General features: G+C 45.5%; 1 long non-coding RNA gene across 1 annotated transcript in view; it reads right to left on the bottom strand.

Annotated features, from left to right (window-relative positions):
• Nucleotides 1-10973: 10973 nt before the first annotated feature.
• Nucleotides 10974-23542, bottom strand: part of LOC149124669 (uncharacterized) — a 31405-nt gene continuing 18836 nt past the window's right edge. The window contains exon 2 of the long non-coding RNA XR_016212952.1: nucleotides 10974-11252. This is a non-coding gene — a long non-coding RNA (uncharacterized LOC149124669). The remainder of the gene's footprint in view (nucleotides 11253-23542) is intronic.

Raw genomic sequence — 23542 nt, 5'->3', positions numbered from 1 at the left:
TAAATTAAATCTATAGCAGGCTAATTTTAAGTGGACAGTTTTGTATGGCCTTAAAATGTTGTTAAACTACTCAAATGGCCCTTGGCAGAAAAACATCTTCCCACCTTTGCTAGATAAAAGCAACAGCTGCCTCCAAGCCTCAGTCAAAGAGTGAAAAATGTCTCTGCACCTTGCAAAAGTACTCTTACTTGTGAGAACCATTGATTTAGGTCCATCTATCCTTTCTCTCTCTTGAATCATTGCCGGTACGGACAAGGTCGTGCTTTACAGACCTTGCAAATCGTTATTTAGTAATCGCCCGCTCCCTTTGTTCTCTGGATGAAATAACTTGAAATCGTAATAGCTGCTTTCACCTCCGTTGGCCCCAATTCTCAGATCTGGGAGGATTGTTTGAGGTCCTGTGCTCTCATTTCAGATCAGGCTCGTGAAATAGCACAGTCATGCTTCTATCTACGGGGGATCAATTCCAGTACCCCCTGCAGGGACCAAGCCCCTCAAATGCTCCAATCCCTTATGTAAAATGGCATAGCACAACCAGTCCTCAGTGTCCGAAAATTCCACATCTGCAGATAGGAAACATTGAGGGGAGGGGTCAGTTGGAAATGGCATCAGTAGTGAACACGCACAGACTAATTTTTGCCATTATTCCCTAAACAATACTTTATAACAACTATTTACATAGTTTGATTTTCAATTCACATGTATTGAACATGCATAGATGTTTTTTCTTGTCATCATTCCCTAAGCAATACAGTATAACAATTACTCACATAGCATTTACATTGTATTCGGTATTAAAAGTAAACTTGAATGATTTTAAGTCTGTGGGAAGGACCAGCATTGTGGCATAGTGGGTTAAACCACTGCTTGTGTTGTTGACACCTGTTGGCGTTCTGACTGCTCTGCTTCCCAACCAGCTCCCTGCTAACACAGGGAAAGCAGCGGAGGGTGGCCCAAGTACTTTGCCTCCTGCATCCCACTTGGGAGACTCAGTTGGAGTTCCTGGCTCCTGGCTTCAGCCTAGCCCAGCCCTGGCTGTTGCAGCCATTTGGGGAATGAACCAGTGGATAGAAGATATCTCTCTTTCTCTTTCTCTCCTCCTCCCCCTCTGTCACTCTGCCTTTCAAATAAATAAATAAACCTTTAAAAAATATATTGAGGGAGAAACTGCACCAGTACTGAATGGAGACTTTTTTCATTATTCCCTAAGTAATATTTAAACACTGACAATTTAGAATATTTTTAGATTTTTAACATGAAATACTTGTACATTTTCAATGAGCACAGTATAATATTTCAACATATGTATACAGCAGAAACTGAATATACTAGGTAAGTAGCATATCTATTTCTGTATCTTTTTTCTTTTTATGTTTGGAGCCAACTAGTTTCTCTCTTCCAGTTTTTCACACAACATATACTACATTATTGTGAACTACAGTGGGCCCCTGTGCTGGGAACGCTAGAGCTGACTCCTGTCTGTGTTCTGATACCTGTTACCCAATCTCCGTCCACCTCTCCCTCCTCCTTCTTCTTCCTTCCCAGCTACCAGTAATCACTATTTAAGTTCAGATCAACTTTTGTCAACTTACGCATATGAGAGAGACTATGTGGTGTTTGTCTATATTTGACTTACTTCATTTAACATAATGACTTACAGTATAGCACTATTTGCATATTACATAATTAAATATTACATATTAAGTGTGAGAGTATTTAAATTACACAAGAGTATTGCCTATGTTATATGCAAAAGTAGTCATCCCAGGCCAGCGCTGTGGTGCAGGGGGTTAAAGCCCTGGCCTGAAGTGCCAGCATCCCATATAGGCTCTGGTTCTAGTTCCGGCTCTCCTCTTCTGATCCAGCTGTCTGCTATGGCCTGGGATAGCAGTAGAATATGGCCCATGTCCTTGGGGCCCTGCACCCATATGGGAGACCTGGAAGAAGCTCCTGGCCCCTGGCTTCAGATCGGCGCAGCTCTAGCTGTTGTGGCCAATTTGGGAGTGAACTAGCGGATGGAAGACCTCTCTCTCTGTCTCTCTCTCTCTCTCTCTTTTTTTTTTTTTTTTTTTTTTTTTGACAGGCAGAGTGGACAGTGAGAGAGAGAGACAGAGAGAAAGGTCTTCCTTTGCCGTTGGTTCACCCTCCAATGGCCGCCGCTGCAGCCGGCGCACCGCGCTGATCCTGGCAGGAGCCAGGAGCCAGGTGCTTTTCCTGGTCTCCCATGGGGTGCAGGGCCCAAGCACCTGGGCCATCCTCCACTGCACTCCCTGGCCATAGCAGAGAGCTGGCCTGGAAGAGGGGCAACCGGGACAGAATCCGGCGCCCCAACCGGGACTAGAACCCGGTGTGCCGGCGCCGCAAGGTGGAGGATTAGCCTATTGAGCCACGGCGCCGGCTTTCTCTCTCTCTCTGTAACTCTGTTTTCAAATAAATGAAAATAAATCTTTAAAATAAAAGCAGCCATCCCTCCATTTCTGCAAAGGATGGGTTCCAGGACTCCGCCCACCAGTGGATACTACAATTTTTCAGATATAAAATGGCATACTTGAAAACAACGAATTACAGATGCCAGTTTTTTTGTTATTAGTGCCAGTAAAAGTGGCATCATGGGAAATGGATAATTGTGTAGCCTCGTGCTAGTTGTTAAAAGCTCACGGGAAGCCCCAACTTTGGGTTAGTTTACATGAATCCTGGACTTCCACTTGCTGGTTTCTGTTTTGCCCTGAGTGAATAAGGGCAGTTTGCTTATCGAAATGTGGCTTAATAAAGACTCAAGTCAGCAAAATCGTCACCAAGACAAAGGAACAGAGGGAAACAAGACAGTTCTGGGACAATTCAGATCCATGCCCGAGCTTCAGAGTGGTGCGAATAGGATTCCTATGCAGCAGAGGAATGCGAACCAGCCTGAAGAGAGTAGGGAAGTCAGTGTGTGTCTGTCTGCTAACGGAAGCTGCATCTTGGGGTGTTCAGGGATGCGTATCCCCTGTTAGGGCTTTTCAATCCATCATTGATGAGCGTTGAGGACAAGACAGCGTATTTCTGCAAGACAGGGTATTTCTGCAATAAGAATGCACAGTGCCGTTCCTTTACCAGGTGCGATGTTAGGTTCAGGGGCTAGTGGGCTGGCAGAGAACCCTGGCTGTATGAGAGAAAACTGCGCGAGCTTCATAAGCTCTGTCTGCAGCCCTGGGACCCTGAGGTGGCTACATGGAGAACCTTGTACCCAGTTCAATGGTATGTCAGGTATACCAAACGCCAATAGCATTCTAGTCTACCCAGGCTTCCAGAGAAACTGATTTATCTTTGAGTTTGAGTGGCAAGAAGCTTAACCTGTCCATGGCTTTTCAGAACAGGAATAATAAGGATAATTGTTCAAAAATTGACATAGGGTAGTGTTGAAAGAAGACTGTTTTAGAACATCAGAATAGTAATGGTTCTGACAGGGGCCGGTGCTGTGGTGTAGCGGGTAAAGTGGGTAAAGCCGCCGCCTGCGATGCCAGCATCCCATATAGGCTCTGATTTGAGTCCTGGCTGCTCCACTTCTGATCCAGCTCCCTGCTAATGTGCCTGGGAAAGCAGTGGAGGAAGGCCCAAGTGCCTGGGTTCCTGCTTCCACATGGGAGACCTGGAAGAAGCTCCTGGCTCCTGGCTTTGGTCTGGCCTAGCCCCTGTCATTGTGGCCATTTGGGGAGTGAACCAGCAGACAGAAGATCTCTCTCTTTCTCCCTCTCTCTTCCTCTGTGTAACTATGACTCTCAAAAAAATAAACCTTTAAAAAAAAAAAACTAATGGTTCTGACATTTTTCAGTTGTAGGCTTCTTTGACCCTTGGTATCCTTGTCAAAGATAATAGTCATTGTCATCATAGTAATAATGATAATGGTATCCGTTTTGCTATCTCAATTCTAGGCTCACAAGATCTAAAATGTTGGAAAGTGCTTTGCCTTCTGTTAAGAACTACACAAACTCTCTATATAATATTAGCAACAGAGATAGTGTAGAGGTCACTTTTCCTTTTCATTTGAGAGTGGAGGTAAGGAGATGAGCAAACTCCCATTCCTGCTTCACTCCCCAAATGCCACCCAAGAGCCAAGTCTGGGCCAGGGTCAAAGCTGAGTGCAGGGAATTCAATCTGAGACTCCCAGTGGGTAGCAGGAACCCAACTGTGGGAGCTGTAACAGCGGCCTCCTTGGGTCTGCATTAGTAGGAAGTTGGAGTCAGGACCAGAGCCAGGAATCAAATCCAGGTTCTCTGATGTCAGACATGGTGGGGGGAAGGGGTCTTCTCTGGCAGACCAAACACTGGTGTCCCATCCTTTACTTTAAAAACTCTCTATATAAAGTTAAACCATATCACAATTTTGATTATGAAAACTTGTGGTTAATAGGAAATCTGACTGTTTCTACTTTAAGCATTTTAATGTGGAAATACAAAATGAGAAACATGGAAGAGTCCCAAGGCCAACCGCTCTCGGCAGCTGCAGTCACCAACCCCTGATGCCTTCCCGTCCACCACGGGAGCCGCGTCACTGCGAAGACAATCCCTGGCTTTGGAACCCAAGGCCTGGTAGAGGTGGAGGTAGCAGATGGTAGTCTAAGAGCAGAAGAGTTTTGCGTGTCACGTCAATGTTCTTGTGCGCCTGCAAGAATACTTCCTTCCAGGTGGAGGGACGAGACAGCGCTCACTTCGTTCTCTGCCCCAGTCCAGTTCCCTAAGAGGGGATAAGGGTCTCCAGGGCCACCCAAGACCTGCTCTTTGCCACCAGCAGCACCAGCTGGAGGGAAAAGGTGCTGGAAACGCACAAGCCTGGAAGTGGAATGGGCTCAGGTCCACACTCTATTTGATGTGTTGATCCTCTACTTTGTATACATCCAGTTGGACTCCTCTATATTCCTAGATGTTCCTTGCATGTGTGTGGGCTTTTAATCCCATTATTCTCTTTTGGCAGAAGGAGCCTAGAGATTGCCTTTGACAGGTAGTTTGTAAAAATCCCAAGGATTGCAAGAATGGGCATGGTAGTCAAATAATCATAGAGTGTCTTTAAGGAAAATGATTACAAAACAAACAAATCCATGCATTAAAGCAGTAGGAAAGATTAAAGATTGAAAGAACTCACTGTGCAGTGAGAGAGAATTTTGGAACTGCTACATGTACTTAGCTCTCCCGAACACGAAAATTACCACCATCAGGTTTCAGTCCTGAGCCAGAGGCTTCAAAAGTGTTTTGGCAATACTGTTCCATCTCAACCCACAGTCATTCTATTGCTCTTTGCTGCTTTTGAGTGAAACAGGATTGTCCTGTGCCATCTTGAACAGCTCTGAAGTAACTTTCCAGAAATGGTTGGTGAAATAAGATGCTGTTTACTGGAGCTTTCCAACAAGAGACTTCATAACCTTTAAATAGCACGGCCTTTGAAGTGAGGCCCTGATGGATGTCTCCAAGGAGGTGAGGAATGAGGTTGTAAACAGCTCATTGAAGCAGCGTCTGTGATGTCAGTCCATCCTCTCATCTGAAGATAATGGACTGAAAGACAAGAGAAAAAAATCTGCTTTTAAATTTTTTTCACTTGTGTGTGGTATGGCTACACACACGCACATGCACACTCAATTTTGTGCTCGAGTACGATAAGCACATGAAACCTCCTGGGCCAGGCCTTATCCTTGTTATTATTTTTGGTTCCATTTCACCTGATGAGATAACCAAATCCTGGAAAGGTTGAACAACTTGCCCATAACCCAGTTCACTCTCCACGCAGGGAAAACACGCAGATGCTCTGGCTCTCTGCAAGGCAAGGCTAACCTCACAGGATAGATTCAGCCACAGTGAGCATTTGCTAAATGAAGGTGGTGACTGAGCTGCTGTGTTTTCTGTCTCCTGAGGTTCTCCGGAGTGGGGGGGAGGGTGCTTCCCAGAAAGCCACAGTCAATTAAAAAAAATCCCCTCGGGGTTTGAAAGGATCTACCTGGACTGCCATAGGCCTGCCAAGGACACCCCGATAGCAACAACACTGTGCTAATGGGGATGACCTCACCTGACCACATCCTGTCACAGAACTCTGGCCACTGTGGTGGAGGTGAGGCTCCTGGAGCGACAATGACTTTTGCTGTCCCTATGCACTGAGTTTGCCACAAACCAGTAAGTGGAGCTACCTGTGCTGTTCTGAGCAAATGTCCTGGGGGCAGCGTCTCTCCGTGTTGGCCATTTGCAGTTCAGGAAGGCAAGACAACCTGGTAATGCAGTATGGATTTCCTCGCGTTGTGCCTCATTTCCTACACACCCACCTCATGGCTCTGCCAGAGTGGGTTCCTTACGGTTTCATGTGTCTACTCTGGAGGAGGTAAACCAGATGCCTCCAGGTCAGGAGGGGTTTGTTTGACCCACATAATGTTGACTGTCTTATGTTTAATTTTTTTAAACTTGAGTTTGTTATAAGGTTTAATATTTGCATATATATCTGCATGATGGTGTGGGGAGCAACCCGGACTTAGACTAAGTTACTGGAATTAAGACTTATTCTATGCATCTGCTCTCCCACAATATGGCGTTGGGAGAGAAGAAAACAGTTTCTACACAGCTGCCTCCAGTTCAGCCAATAAACTGTAGGACCTGCTCCTGATTGGAGGAGAGCAGCGTACTCGGCGTGTGGGCAGCCGAGCACGGATTGGCAGAGGAGGACTATAAAGGAGGAGAGAGACGGCATGCACCGGGAACATCTAAGAAGGAACATCTAAGGGGAACATCTAAGGGGAACGCCTGTGCAGCCCCCGAGAGAGCCAGCCGGCGGTGTGCCGCTCCCCCGCGGAAGTGGGGAATGTGGCCAGGGGGAACCGCCCTTCCACGGAGGTGGAAGGGACAGTAGCCAACCCGGGAAGAACCAGCAGCAAACCCGGGGAGGGCCGAGCAGACAAAAGAACAGCGCAGGGTCCTGTGTCGTTCCTCCACGAAGAGGGGGAGCGACATAATGGTGCCGTGACTCGGATATGAAGCCTAGGCAGGGCTTAGTGTCGTTCCTCCACGAAGAGGGGGAGCGACAGATGGTTTTCTCTGAAAACTCAAAAAGATGTGACTGTATGGAGACCATTGGCTTGATGCTAGTGGTCTGCTAAGATGTGGTGGCCATGGGTTACTTCCCTGTTGTTTCTCACCCAGTCAGCTGCAGGTGTGCCTGGTGCCCACAGGTGTGTGTGTGTGTGTGTGTGCGCGCGCGTGTGTCTTATCCCTGTCCCACTTGCAGCATGTGATACCAGGAACCCCTCGTTTCATCTGATGTGGTATGATCCGCTCTCCACGACCTCTCTGTTTTCATCTTTCTCCTATTCTTTAAATGGAGGTGTCTACCAGGGAGGAAATCTATCCTTGGTCTTTTCTTTCCTTTCTTTCTCCACTCTTCCTTGGGACTTCCAAGGGCTCCAGGATTTAAGCTAACGGCACTTCAGAAATTATATTTATATCTGTTGATCAACTGGACGGAATAGCACCAAGCCCAGGTACCGAGATGAAAAATGAGACTGTTACTTTCCAAAGCAGTTTAGGAGAAGGCTGTGTAAACAAACAGTGCAATTGGATACATGCTGCGAGGGAGGGTACAACGCAATGCTCTCACAGAGGAGGAAACCTTGAGCTGGCTTTTGAGTGGAAATTCACCCCTGGACCAAGGATCGATTTTGAGGATTTTTGATTCCCCTGTGTTTCAGGAATCATTTTTTAAAAAAGATTTATTTATTTATTTGAAAGTCAGAGTTACACAGAGAGAGCAGGGGAGAGAGAGAGAGAGAGAAAGAGAGAGAGAGAGAGAGGGAGAAATAGAAAGAGAGGTCTTCCATCCGATGGTTCACTCCCCAATTGGTTGCAATGGTTTGAGCTGTGCCTATCTGAAGCCAGGAGCCAGGAGCTTTTTCTGGGTCCCCCACGCCGGTGTAGGAGCCCAAGGACCTGGGCCATCTTCTACTGCTTTCCCAGGCCACAGTAGAGAGCTGGATTGGAAGTGGAGCAGCCGGGTCTTCAGCTGGTGCCTATATGGGATGCCAGCGCTTCAGGCTGTGGCATTAACCCACTGCGCTACAGAGCCGGCCCCATCAGGAGTCATTTTAAACTGCATGCTGTACATCTCTACTTGGATGTTCCACTGGTAATCAGATTAAACACATCCAAATCTGCTGTCCTCTAGCAGTTTCATCCATGTGTACTGTTCCCTCAAACACCACGCTTTCCTTTGGACTTTCTTGTTCTAGGGGCTGATGCCCCTGTCTTCCTGGTAACTCCCATGGGCACCTCCCTGATGGTCCTCTCTGACACTCGACGAGTTGTCAACTTCTGAGATTCTTCCCTTAATTGTTGTTAAATCCATACCCCTGTCCTCCAGTTGAGGTCACCAGTGCAGGATGTCCACAAAACAACCTCAGTACCTGTGTAAGTTCTCCCCTTGCTAGTGTCTCCTCTCTCTGCACACCTGCCATCAGCCTGCTTGGAGTTCCGCTCTGAAAACATCAACCCCTTGCCATAAACGCTTAATGCATATTAACTTATTCAATCGTCCCTCAAACCTGGGTGTTATTCTCCTTCCAGTGATGGGTCCAAGTTTACATGTGTAGCAGCTAGCAGAGCAGGGACCTAAGTATGCCCAGTCTGATCCTGGAGCCCACCCACTTACACGGCAGCTCGCATTGCTGGGTCCCATTCTTGTTCAAAAACCATCCTGACTTCCACGTACTTCTCAAATCCTGTATCAGTCTCTGCATTTGAGTCCAACTACGCGTTTCCTCCTATTATGTAGTGAACTCCTTCAAGGCTGACAACAGTGCTTGTTCAGTCTTTTCTCTCCTAGGGGCTGAGCTTGGTGACTTCTATTTGTCTATACTTACTGAGTAATATGGGTAATATGACAAAATGGTTTGTGGGCTCTGATATCACTTGGATCATGCATTTGATGAACTTAATGCAAAAGTTGGGTAGAAAAAGGAGGCCCAGGTAGAACTGGCCAACAAAAAGGATAAATATATATTATATTAAGGATTTTCTTTTCTTAGTGTGATTTTAGAACATACATAGGATCAAAATCTTTTGTAAAGCAAATCAACATCAAATGTGGTGGGAGTCAATGGGAGAACATATGTGAATATAAAATATGCTCTTTAATATAAATTTATAAGGTTACATATAAAACATATATTCCCGGCCGGGAATCCAGACCATAAAGAAATAAAGTGGGGGTTAATCTGAGAGCCTGGAGTCTTAGGGGCTCTAGGGCAAGGAGATCGTTTTGGTCCCAGGTGTGGCTCCTGAAAAGGCCAGGTGGTGAGAGCAGAGGAATGGAGTGCGGGCGGAACCAGTGCGCCAGCCAGTAGACCGGAATGCGGGCGCAGACAAGAGAAGTGAGCCGGCTGGGCATGGGGGTTGTAGGGAGGAGCAGGGACCCACATGTGGGCTTTGAAGCTGATGGAGAGCGTCTTGGAAGAGGTGCTGTGGGAGTGAGAGCACCTAAGGTCAAACTAGGTCACCCAAGCACCCAAGGACACCTTGCCTAGCACAGTGCGGGGGGGGGGGGGGAGGACGTGCCTGTCCTCCCACTTGGGTCCAAGCACTAGGTCCTGCAGTGATGCGAGTTGAAAGGAAGCAGATGCGGTCTCTGGGAGGTGCAGCAGAATGTTCTGTCCAGGGCCCTTCTTTCGTCTTTAAGGCGGGGCCGCGTTTTCAAGGGCTGAGTGCGCGTGCGCGTGCTTTGCGGGGGCGCTCTTGTGGGCCAGGTGTGGAGATCTTCGCGACCAAACAGGGGTCCCCTTGAACGTGTGGGTTCTCTGAGATCTGAACCCTGGAGCCTGTAGTTTGGGATTGAGTTAGCATTTGTGCATCAGCCTAAAAAGAAAGCACAGAAGGGCTTTGAATCCTGGCCCTATCCCCAAGTAGCTACTTCACTGAAGTTGGTGAAAACCCACAAAATGCTGCCAGACACAAAACAAGAATAAAGTCTGGGTGCAGTTTTTTCTTCCCCTGGTACTCACAGTTTGTTAGATTCCCGACATCGTCTCTGTGAGGTGGCGAATTGTGCCTAGTAAACAGACATGGGAGAGTTCTATGATGGTTTTTATTTACCAAGTGTGTAACACACCTCCTGCAGCATGTCCGTGTCCATGAATCACAAGGGTCAGCTACTTTGGGTCAATTTTGATTGTACTGGCCCCCTTCTCTGCACGCTGAGTCAGAGGTGGAGAAGGGGGACATAGGAGTCCAGCCATAGTGTCCCTTAGAACTGGGGTCCTGATTTACTCCTGAGCCCACCGGACTGGGGGAGGAGACGGCTGTGGAGAGCACAGAGTCCGGTCATCAATAACCCATGTCTTTGGCTAAGGAAATCGGGTAAAGACGGAGGCAATGAGGGAAAGCAGGAGGAAGGAGACAAGGGCAAACAAATAGATTAGGAGTTGTCAAAATGGCAAAAACTGACCAATATGTTCCACCGGCAAGGAAATTGGGGTGGGGCAGTGGGGTTCATTCTGGAAGTAGCAGAAATGCGTGTGCAGGGGCACTGTTAGTACCCGACCTGAGACAGCCCGTTGTTTTCCTTGAATAGTTTCTACAATTTGGTTTTTGCACCACCTGCTGGCAAAGGATAGTGATTCCCACCTCTCCTTGGAGGAAAGTCACACGTTTTAACTGCCAGTGAGCAAGGCATGGGGAGATCAGAAGCGACTTTGTTTATGGGGGATGTGTAGCTACCACTGCTCAACCACAGCCAGCTCCTTGTCACCACCTTGTTAACAAGTTTTAAATTGTGCCACGCGTTCCACACAAGTGTTTTCTTCCTGGAAGCGCCATAATAATATGAGATTATTCGGGATTATGTTAGTGGGAAAGGGAATATTATTTTCCGCAATTAAGAGAGACAATCTATCTAGTATTCCTAGCTAACATACAAGCCGATATTTTCTGGAAAGTACTTCTAAGTTATTCTCATTTCAAAAGACTGAAGTAGCATAATTTTTAAAAAGATTTTATTTATTTTTATTTGAATGGTGGAGTTACAGACAGAGAGAGGGAGAGGGAGAGAAAAAGAGAAAAGTCTTCCACTTTCACTCCCCAGATGGTCTCAATGGCCAGCGCTGAGGAGATCTGAAGCCAGGAGCCAGGAGCCAGGAGCCAGGAGCCAGGAGCCAGGAGCCAGGAGCCAGGAGCTTCTTCTGGATCTCCCACACAGGTGCAGAGCCCCAAGCACTTGGGCCATCTTCCACTGCTTTCCCAGGCCATAGCAGAGAGCTGGATTGGAAGAGGAAGAGCCGGGACATGAACTGGTGCACGTCCATATGGGATGCTGGCACTGCAGGTGGAGGCTTAGCCTATATGCCGGAGCACCGTCCCCAGTAACATGCTTCATGCATCTATTTGTTGATTGCCAAGGAAACATTCAGTTTTTTGACTGGGCAATACTTCTGGAACAATCTGAGTATTTGAAATTCATTTTCTGGGTGAGATTTTGGAGACTATATGGAGACATTTTCATTGTGCTTACTTTGCTGCTGGGAAGGAAGTAGATTTTTTCCTTTTTTGTGGGGAAGAAAAGTCTCAGCTGACCTAATAGGGGACAACCCAACTAAAGACTACACCTATCACTCTTCAGATTCAAATCATCCCCATAGCTCTTGCTTGATATTCTGCTGCTGGAAAGCTACACTGAGGCCTGAGAACGGGAATGGGGCCACAGGGGCACTGGGCTCCAGAACACTGATATTCCTGCCTCTCTCTTCTGCACATGTCTAGTTTATTTTAAAATAAGTTTTATTTTTATTTATTTAATTTTTAAGCACATTTTATTTGTTTAGAAGGCAGAGAGAGAGAGAGAGAGCGCACTTCCATCAACTGATTCACTCTCCTAAACTGCTACAATGATTGGGACTGAGCTAGATTTAAGCCAGGAGCCAGGAACTTCCTCCAGGTCTCCCACATGGGTGGCAGGGGCCCAAGCACTTGAGCCATCGTCCGCTGCTTTCCCAGGCCCATTAGCAGGGGGCTGGATCAGAAATGGAGCACCTGGGATTCAAATTGGCATCCATATGGGATACTGGCATTGTAGAGGGCAGCTTAACCCACTACACCATACGATGGCCCCATACCTTATTTATTTAATTATTTATTGGCAGGTAGAGTTATAGACAGTGAGAGAGAGAGACAGAGAAAGGTTTTCCTTCCATTGGTTCACTCCCCAAATGGCCGCCAGGAGCCAGGTGCTTCTTCCCAGTCTCCCATGTGGGTGCAGGGGCCCAAGAACTTGGGCCATCCTCCACTGCCTTCCCAGGCCACAGCAGAGAGCTGGACTGGAAGAGGAGCAACTGGGACCAGAATCCAGTGCCCCTATGGGATGCTGGTGCCACAGGCAGAGGATTAACCAAGTGAGCCACGGCCACTGCCCCTCCAGCCATTATTTTATACAAGGGAGAAGTGGTTTAAGAGTAAATGTGATGAAACACAAATACTTTTTTAAAAGATTGATTGATTTTGAAAGGAAGAGTGATAGAAAGGGAGAGACAGAGACACAGAGAGAGAAAGAGAGATAGAGATTTTCCATTCACTGAGTCAGTCCCCAAATGGCCACAAGACCTGGGGCTGGGCCAAGCTGAAGCCAGGATCCAGGAACTCCATCCATGTCTCCCCTGTGTGTGGCAGGAGCCCAAGCTTTTGGGCCGTCTTCTACTGCTTTCCCAGGTGCATTAGCAGTGATTGGATAGGAAGCCGAACAATTGGAACTTGAACACACACTCTGATATGGGATGCTGGCATCACAAGTGGTGGCTTAACCTGCTGCACCAGAACACAGGATGCTCAAATACTTTTTTCCTTTTTTAAGATTTGATTTATTTATTTGAAAAACAGAGTTACAGACAGAGAAAGGGAGAGGGAGAGACAGAGAGAGATCTCCATCCACTGGTTCACTACCCAGTTGGCCACAACTGCTAGAGCTGAGTCAATCTGAAGGCAGGAGCCAGGAGCTTCTTCTGGATCTTCCGCAGGAGCCCAAGCACTTGGGCCATCTTCTATTGCTTTCCCAGGCCACAGCAGAGAGCTGGATCGGAAGCGGAGCAGCTGGGACACGAACAGGCACCCATGTGGGATGCCGGCACTGCAGGCGGAAGCTTAACCTAATGCACCATAGCACAGCGCCCCTATGTTTTTTCTTTTTTTAAGATTTTTTTAAATTAATTTGTGAGACAGACTTTCAAAGAAAATGCTTTTCAAAGAGGATAGCTTGGGTCCTTGGGCCCCTGCACCCACATGGGAAACCTGGAAGAGGCTCCTGGCTCCTGGCTTCAGATAGGTACAGCTCTGGCCATTGCAGCCATCTGGGGAGTGAACCAGCAGATGGAAGACCTCTCTCTCTGTCTCTACCTCTCTCTGTAGCTCTGTCTTTCAAATGAATAAAATAAAATCTTTAAAAAATGCTTTTCTTTAGAAGAATTTCCGTGTCATGCCCTATTTAGATGCAATGCACAATTAGAGTGAATTCCCTTATTCCCTCGCGTGTTTCTGGGAGTGTCTTTTGTTTTTGCCTTCTACTTTCCTTCCACCTTCATTCTGTAGTCTTTTTGCCAGCCATTCTATCCATACTGGTTCTTTCCATTCTACTTCAACTCAATATTCATTGAATAGCTACCATGTAAAGGGTCTGTACTTGGAAGACACTAAGGGAGACACAAATGTGGAGCTGTGGTTTGGACCCCAAGGAACCTAGTGTCTTTTTAGGACAGGAACACATGTGCCCAAATCTCCACTGTGCAATGCTGTCCTTCTCCTCAGAGGAGCCCTTCATTCACATGTCCCGGCAATGCTGGCAGATTACTGCATGTATCAGCCATTTGGTTCCCCAGCAACAGAACAGTCTGTGTTCTGTTGCTATAACAAAATAACTGAGGCTACATAATGTAGAACGAAAAGAGGTTTATCCTGCACGCCGTTTCTGAAATTCAAGAGCTCAGTGTCAGAACCTACTGGACTCTGATGATGCCTTCATGGCAGAAGGCATGCCCGTGGCAGAGACACGAGGTCACACGGTGAGGCAGAAAGCCATCTGGGGCCAGGGTTCAGGCTCACTCTTTGGTAAAAACCCAACTTTACCAGAATTAACTCACTCCCAGAGACCAGCATTAATCCTCCCTGATCCTCGGATTGCCACACCGAGGATTGGGCTTCCAGCACCTGGGGACATACTCAGACCATCACCAAACCAGAGCATTTGGGGTGAATTAGAGAAGCGTCTGGAAAGAGAAGCAAGCAGAAATGGTGAAAGGAAAACCGCATCCTGAATCCTCATTCTTTTTCATGAACTCCCTTCTATCTATTTTTTCCTAATGAAATTATTTTCTCCAGAGTGAAATTTGTATGTGTCCATGGTTCTGATTCCCTTTTCTGAATACAGGCGCCACAGTGGAGGGCGGGGGCCTGACCCATCTCTTGATGGGTTCAAAACATTTCAGTGGCTTTCTGAAAAGGATGGATTCATCATTCTCATCAGCAGAAGCTGAGCCTGTGAATGATAAGCATTGTCCAGTTGCAAAATAAACCCTAAACCCCTGTTATTTTAAAGTGGCATCAGGAACAATAGTTTTGATCTAGTGTTGAAGGATTCTTGAATGCTGTGGAACCAAATGCCTGGAATGTGTCTGGTGAGGTCCGGCCAAAGACAGGACTGGAATTCATATTTGGTGGCCACATCAGTGTCTCCTATGCTCTTATCACCCTTTTGTTTTCCAAGTAAATCCAGGAAACAGATGTGATAAAACGATCATGCAGACATGCCTACATGGTGCAAACTACAAACAAGAAAAACACAGGTGGCTTTTGGTGGACATGCTGCTTTGGCTTGGCAGCCTTAGGTCCATTGCAACTTTGCCATATGCAAATGACCTTAGTTTCAGCTCCTTCAAACCAAATGCCCTAATATAAAAGGTGACTGTGCTTTGCAACAGCTTATACACATGTGAACAATGCAACATGGCTGAAAATCTCAATAGTTTTCTGACATAGAACTTAAATAAGGGGGCCAGCTTTAGGACATAGCACATTAAGGCACCACCCTCGACGTTAGGCCAGTTGCTAATGTGTCTGGGAAGGCAGCAGAAGATAGTCCAAGTACTTGGGTCCTTGTCATCCACATGGGAGACCTGGATGAAACTCCTGGCTCCTGGTTTGGTTTGGTATAGCACTGGTCATTGGGGCCATTTGGGGAGGGAACCAGTGGTTGGAAGACCTTTGTCTATGTTTCCCTCTTTCTATCACTCTGCCTTTCAAATAAATAAAATAAATCTCTTTAAAAATTTAATAAATAGGGTCTGGCATTGTGGAGTAACGAGTAAAACTGCCGCCTGCAGCACCAGCAGCCCACATGGGCACTGGTTCGAGCTCCATCTGCTCCACTTCTGATCCAGTTCCTTACTAATGCACCTGGGAAAGCAGTGGAGAATGGCCCCAGTTCTTGGGCCCCTGAATACAAGTGGGAGACCTGGAAGAAGCTCCTAGTTCCTGGGTTTGGACTAGCCCAGCCCTGAACATTGTGGCCATTTGAGGAGTGAATCAGCAGATGGAAGATCTGTCTCTCCCTCTCTCTCTGTAACTCTGCCTTTTAAATAAATCTTTAAAAAACATTAAAAATAGAAGTTAAAAATAATAATCAAGAGCAATATTTTCTCTAAATAATTAACTTTATAATCAGTTAGAAATAAAACATAACCTTAAAGGTTTTCAAGTGAATGGAAAAAATTGAGGGAAAGCATAGAAACATTATCATGCTTTTCCAAAGATATATTCTGAGTAACTGTTATCATTAAAGAATAAATGTACAGTATGCTAATTGCTAAGGGTTAGCTAGCATAAGAAATATAAGAAATGAGATCGTGGGGCCGGCGCTGTGGCATAGCAGTTAAAACCACCGCCTGCAACACAGGCTTTCTATATGGGTGTCGGTTCGAGTCCTGGCTACTCCTCTTCCTATCCAGCTCCTTGCTAATGGCCTGGGAAAGCATCAGAAGATGGCCCAGGTACTTGGGCCCTGGCCACCTACTTGGAAGACCCTGATGAAGCTCCTGGCTCCTGGCTTCAGCCTGGTCTAGGGCTGGCTGCTGCAGTCATCCAGGAAGTGAACCAATGGATGAAAGATCTCTCTCTGTCTCCTCCCTTTCTGTAACTCTGATTTTCAAAAATAAATAAATACCTTTTTTAAAAAAAGAAATGAGATTATGAAACTGCATGATCTTTTATCAGTGTTTAAAGAAAGCTAGTATGCTGTCCAAAAGTTGTATTTTAAGGCGTAGTTACCAATTTGTTTTTCTTCCTAAATGCTTCTTTATTTTTTTTAATATTTTATTTATTTATTTTAGAGGTAGAGTTACAGACAGAGAGAGGGAGAGACAGAGAGAAAGGTCTTCCACCCTGGTTCACTCCCCAAATGGCTGGAGTTGGGCTGATCTAAAGCCAGGAGCCAGGAGATTCTTCCAGGCTCCTTCATGGGTGCAGGGGCCCAAGCACTTGGGCCATCTTCTGCTTCTTTCCCAGGCTGTAACAGAGAGCTGGATCAGAAGAGGAGCAGCCAGGACATGATCCAGTGCCCATATGGGATGCTGGCCCCGAAGGCAGAAGCCCAGGCACAGCGTCCGCCCCTGAATGGTTATTTCTTTAATCTAACAAAGGATTAGCTGCTCTTTTCATTTTTGACATAAAATCATCATTCTTCTCTCCTCTGGAGAAGGGTTTGGGCTCTTGGAAGCAAAAAGTGGGGCACAGGAGGAAACCAGAAGACCTTTGATTTACTCCACCAACAAGGAATCATAAATTCAAAAGCATGTGTGTGTGCTATGGGATGGTGCTACGCTCTCCCGTAACCTATCGCCTCTGAGCTGGGCACAGCCTCGCCTTGGTGGCTGATTCTGCAGGAACTCTGCCTGCTGGAGCCTGCTGACATCCGAGAGCCCTCTTTCTGGGGCTCTGCCTGTGGACACATCTGCCTCCAGCTCTGCCCAGGCCCTCTTGCCGTAAAACTTAATTACAAAGGTATGTGCTCCCTGTTTGGCATTCTGGGATGTGTGATGCGGGAATCCAAGGCTTTGATTGTAAGCATTTGACTTCTGCTGTTTATAATTTGAAGTACAAAAAAATTACTTCAGAAACAATCCCCCATGTGGCTTCTATAACACGGTAACTATATTTCTTTATTAGGACAAAACAGTCATCTGCCATTATTTAAACTTAAGACAGCTTGCTTCCAACCTTGAGACGACATAATTTTATCTTGTGCAATCTTAGGCAACTTAATGAAAGCAAAGATTGATCTGGCTGGTAAAATATGATAGCTCACATGGGCATTTTGCTTGCTTTTTTTCAAGTCTGGTATAACAGAATTATAAACTATATCATGACAATTTAACATCAAAAATAATAAAGCTGGTTGCCAGTAGTGACATTTTTATAGTTACATCTGCAATTTGAAAAAAAAATAAGTAACTTCCAGGAAATAATGAAAGCTCCATTTTCCATGGACTGCATTTTATATATAAATCCATATATATATATATATCCATATATATCCATATATATATATATCCATATATATCCATATATATATATGGATTTACGATACCCAAGAAAAGTTATAATTCTGTTCCGTGTTGATCTACACAAACCAAGCACATGATCACTTTAGGCAGCTCGTATCATGGAGGCTTCCGTGATGTGAATGGACTGTGTTGATCGAGTTGCTCAATATTAATTAGTAAACTGATTCATCTCTATTTCTCCTCGTATCATGTAGGCCTGGTGCACTGGGTTTCAAAGATTCCGCTATGGGAATTTATGAGATCTTGGCTTCAGAGCCCTGATGTGGAATGGGGTCTCCATGTGGGAGGCTCAGATTCTCTGCTCTTATCGTGTAATTTAACATTAGGGAGGCTGGCTACTGAGGCGCCTTCGTGGAGTGCTGAGAGCACTCGGGGGATGGGTTGGGTTGGTGCATGAACCTTGGCGGGGGATTAGAGCCCTGACCCCAGGCAGGTGCTTCCAAGGTGTGTTGTGGGATGGGAGGAGGGCGAGTGAAGGAATGGGAACTGTGACTCTACAGGTAAGCTCATGGTAGGAAGATGGTCAAAATGTGTGCCCAAATGGGAATTCAAAGTGCCACTCCATGGAGCTCTGTTTCCACTTAAGATGTAGAATCTGGCAAAATAACATCACTCCCACCCTTGCAGTGACAGGAAGCAAAATGTAACTTGGCTGGAGCCTGTTAGAGGGGTCACAAGGCCACCATTGTAAAGAGGCTGCAGTCCCTCCAAGTCCCACCTTTGGCAGTGCAAGGTGGAGAGATGACCCCCAGAGAAGGTCAGAATAAAGCAGTGTTAGCACATACCTAAAGGCCAAGTGTAGGCCAGCACACCACGGAAGAGCCAGAGGCACAGACACAAGGAGAGTCCCCACTCGCTTGAAAGCTGTCACTCACAGGCCTCTCAGCTAGTTACAAGGGAGGTGGACAAGTCTGAAGACTGAGGAGCCCCTCATCTGTGGATTTGCAGAAGTGAGTAGGTGCCTCTAGGGGCTTACATAGAGGCTGCCCACACCCCTTTTCTCTTACCAAGCAAAAGTTATATGTAAGCTGGGAGTAAACACTTAACCCAGAGCCCAGGCAAAGACCCTGCTAGGAACTGAAAATTCATGTTCTGAGTCTTTTTTTTTCCACCCAAACAAACCTTTTCTTTAAGAAATACAAACTTCATGCATTTTCTAAGTACAACTTTAGGAATATAGTGATTCTTCCCACCATGTCTGTCCTCCTACCACTCCTTCTCCCATTCCCAGTCCCATTCTCCACTAAGATCCATTTTTAATTAGCTTTATACACTAAGAAGGCCAACTCTATGCTAAGTGAAGAGTTCAACAATTTCATATGTTGAGTTTTAAACCCTCCATGTGACAGTATTAAGAGAAGAAGCCTTTGGGAGATAATTAGGCGATGAGTGTGATGTTGGCATGAATGAGGTTAGTGCCCAGATAGGGGATAAGAGAACAGAGCTCTACTCTCTCCACCATGTGAGGATACGACAAGACAGCCATCTGCAGAACAGGAAATGGGCTCTTACCAGCCACAGAATCTTCTGGTGCATTGATCCTTGAACTTGTCAGCCTTCAGAACTGTGAGTGATAAGTGTCTGTTGTTTCAGCCCCTCGTCTGAGGCATTTTGTTACAGCAGCCCAAGCTGATGGAGACAGGAACTTGAGGTGTGAAAACAAACCCACTGCCTATGAGGAGGCATGGGAAACCTCCTGTCCCCAGGATGCAAGCAGCATTTTATGGTTTCTCTGGGAGAGGGAGCAGCGAAGCATTCTTACACCCACCTTCTTAAGTCCAAGATCGTACACCTGCACAGTACAGAAGTCTGCCATTGCAGCGGAAGGACAGACACTCTCCTCCCTGACCCAGATCCAAAACAGTATTCAGTGCTAGTGGAAGGAAGGACAGGGACAGTAAAGAAGTCCACTTCCCAGACGGTCCAACTGCAGGGATAACAGAGAGTCCTCATTGCCCCCACCCAGTGCTACACAAAATGCAGATTGTGGCAGCCCCTGTGGGGGAGGCGGGAGGCCCAAGAGAGACCCTCTCTGTAGCACAGGTGTCTGGAGATTTACAGGAAGCTGGGGCAGAGCAAACCCTTCCAGCATGTCATTCTTCTCTAGACACAGGGAGCAGCAGCCCACACTTTATGCATTTGGAATGTGCACACTGAAAGCAGCCAAAAAACAAACACACATGGAGCTCTACTCCCACTGGATTGACTTAATGCTCCCCAAAGCAAGACAGAAGAGGTGTGTACATTTCGCAGTCTAAACACTACTGACCACTGCCTTTATTGTTCTGCCTTATGATGTCCAACACACAGACAAAAATTAGCAGACACACTTAAAGGCAACAAAAATATCTTCATAGTGAAAGGAGTTGCCACTTCAATGCTTAATATAGAAAAAAAGATTGCTTGATGTTTATTTTTAGCTTATTTAACTTAAAACAACTTAAAAGCAAGGATTTTGTATTTTCTGCATTAATTGCACTGTCTTGTGATTTTATGTATTCAGTGACTGTTTAGTAAATTTACACTTTTGAACTTTCATCTGTGATGAAACTGCTCCATATTCAAGAAACTCAGCTTGGATCAGTTAAAGTAATCTATGTCTCTGTGCTTGTACTTATGTAATGACTGATACACTCCCAAATTTGGGGCATCTTAAAATAAACTAGTCAATAAGTTTAATAGATCAAAACCAAAAAGGGAAATACTCTTACTGTGAGGTATAGTATAGTTATTGATACAGTATGATGCATAAAAATGAAATTTGATTCTGAGTTTAGCAGCCAAGGCAAAAATCTAATCTTAGTAGACTAAATTATCATAAAAAATGTTGCTTCTAAGATCCTTTAAAGAGATAATGTTTTCCTGAGATCACATCCTAAAAGAATAGTGTTAGATCTTATGCAAATGGCTTGGGAGATGGTGTTATTTATTCACTCACCCATTTATCCATTTGATGAATGTTTATCAACCAACAGCAAGCGCCTGTGTTAGATTTTGGGGACAAGAGGCCATAGTCAAAGTTTCTGCTCCCTGGAAACGTTCAATCTAGTCATTAATAAGACCAATATGCTTTGATTACCAAACAAGTAGGAGTGACCTCGGTTACAAATGTTGAGAAACTCAGCCAGGGTTCTTGCTGTTACAGAAGTGCAAAACATTATGACACAAGAGGAACTATTGGAGGTTATCTGCAGGCCAAGTTAGGATTTTCCTCAAGATTAAGCTTTGGATTTATCCACATATTTATGTAAGAGTTCACCTGAGACTGTGGCACTCTGACACTATGTGTGACAAAGATGGTCTTCACTGAGAAATGAGTCATTCATGTAAGTCAAATGCACTCAGCTGTCTCCCAGAATGTCTGAATCTGCTCTCCCGATTGTCTGATAAGATGAATTACTGGTGATCATTTCTGTATTAAACTACGTTAGCAATGAAAGATTCAAGGGCAGTGCTTCAGAGTATCTTGTTTGTGGACTTAGGACATAGCAGCTCATGTAGGATAAATAGCTGTTACACAGAACAAATTGAACTTGATATTTTGATTAGTATAAAATAAAGAAGGGAATTAGTACTTTTGACTTTGGGATGTTATGTTTGCTTTTTTTTTTTCCTTCTCTTCCTCTGTTTCTCTCAACAGTTCTGAAGACTGTGACAGGAACTCGGTGGTCACTGCTGTGGTTTGAAAGTGTCTCCTGAAAGTACACATGTTGAACACTTAATCCCAAGTTCACATTTATGGTGCTGGGAAGTAGTTTCCTCTGGGAGGCCGTTAGGGCTAGGTGAGGTCATGAGGGTGAGAGTGGGGCTCCCACCAAGGCACTCATGGTTTATGAGAAGAGAGACCTGAGCTGGCACAGGTGGCTTGTCTCACAGCTGACACTCTCTGCTATATCACGATGCAGCCAGGGGGCCCTCACCAGATGCTGAGCAGGTACCACAGCTATGCCCCGGGACTTCCCAGCCTCCAAACTGTGAGCCCAAAAGCCTTCTATTCTTGATCCATTATGTGGTCAAAGGGATTTTGTTGTAACAATAGGTACTGGACTAAGACAGTAACTAGGTGGGACTTGATGCCCAGGGACAGAGGTATCACAAACCATTCATAAATCCATAAAAACAAACCAATTGCCAGTCATTAGAACCCATTTGCCAGTTGCCATAGACCATTTACCAGTCCTCAAGAAACTTTCGGAAAATATCTTGCTATGCAAATTGTTCTTCAATTGGCATGGCACAGAATCATTAAGATTCACAAGTCTAGGAAGAAAATGGCTTATAACAGTATTTGTCCCTGGATGGATGACCTCTGGCTAGAACTATTTTGAATCAGTTCGTTGTCTCCAGAAGGAGGTGCCTAAGAAAAGTGTGCAACTTACAGTCATTGGCATACTCTAAGAACTTAGATATTCATCAAGAAAAAGGACGCCAGAGATATGTTGGACCACATAGTCATCTCACACCAACACATGAACACATTTTTTCTTTCAAAGCCTAGATTTTTTCCATAGTGCCCCCAAAATATCACAACAATTGCTTTTGGAACTTTTAAAGGGAACTTTTTGCCTTAATCAAGACCTTTTATCGCTTCAGAGAGTAAAATTTCCAATGCGACAGCAGCACAAACTTTATTATGGAAGCAGATGGCTATCTACAGAGCTTCTGGAATGTCCCCTGGGGTGAGTTTATCAGGGAACTAGTCATCAATAACTCATTTTGCTTATTTTAGTTCAAAGAAAATTTTAGGAATTTCACATGAGCTTTTATTTATGCAGCACTTTGCCAATGAACTCATATGGTAGTCGCTTTGTGCTTCCTGGAGGATGAGCTGGTTTTAATTCAGCAAAGTGAATGGAAACATCCAGATGTTCCCTCTATGAACATTGAAGCAGAAAGGAGTTTTGCAAAGTAACTTTTCCAAAAACAGATTGTAATTTCCAGAAACAATTGTTAGAACTCCAGCCAATGACTGAAAACTTTTCCTCCAGATGATATGAAAGTATCAATTGCTGCATGGATTTTTGATCTTTAAGGTGTTATAATTTTGAAGTTCCTGAAAATGAACATTGTTATATTACTAAACTCTAGAGTGTATTCAAATTTCAACATAGTTTCCTACTAATGTTCTCTTTCTCTTCCAGGATTCCGCCCTGGACAACACACTGCATTTGGTTGTCATATTCCCTTGGTTCTTCTGGTGAGTGACAATTTCTCTGTCTTTTCTTATTTTTCATAACCCTGACCTTTTTTTTTAAAAAAAGATTTATTATTTATCTGAAAGTCAGAGATACACAGAGAGAGAAGGAGAGACAGAGAGAGAAAGAGATCTTCCATCCGCTGGTTCACTCCCCAGTTGGCTGCAATGGCCGGAGCTGCACCAATCCGAAGCCAGGAGCCAGGAACTTCTTCCAGGTCTCCCACACGGGTGCTGGGGCCCAAGGACTTGGGCCATCTTCTACTGCTTTCTCAGGCCACAGCAGAGAACTGGATCGGAAGTGGAGCATCCACTTCCCCTATGGTGCCCATAGGGGATGCCGGCACTGCAGGCAGCAGTTTTACACAACATGCCACAGCGCCGGCCCCAACCCTGATCTTTTTGAGGAGCGGCAGTGAGGTGTTTTAAGAATATCGCTTGATTTGGGTTTGTGTGATCTTCTCGTAGTTGGACTGGGATTATGAGTTTCTGGAAAGAGTATCCCAGAGGAAAAGGGTCCTCCCACATTTCTTATTGGGGGTGCATGATGCCTACACGGCACTGCTGGTGATGTAACCCTCAACGCCTGGTGCAGATAGCATTTGCCAGCGTCTTCACTGCAAACCCACTTTTCTTGTTCTATTTTTGAGTGTTTGGGAGTGACTCACTAAGCCAGCCCACTCTCTACTGAGGGCGAGTAAGCTCCGCCTTCCGAGTACAGGGGATATCTACAGAGGCTACTTGTTAAAGGGTTT

This window comes from Oryctolagus cuniculus, chromosome 9 (assembly GCF_051225735.1).
Source record: "Oryctolagus cuniculus isolate XC-2025 breed Fujian yellow rabbit chromosome 9, ASM5122573v1, whole genome shotgun sequence".
NCBI classification, from domain to species: domain Eukaryota; kingdom Metazoa; phylum Chordata; class Mammalia; order Lagomorpha; family Leporidae; genus Oryctolagus; species Oryctolagus cuniculus.
This window is presented reverse-complemented; position numbering and strand designations above follow the sequence as displayed.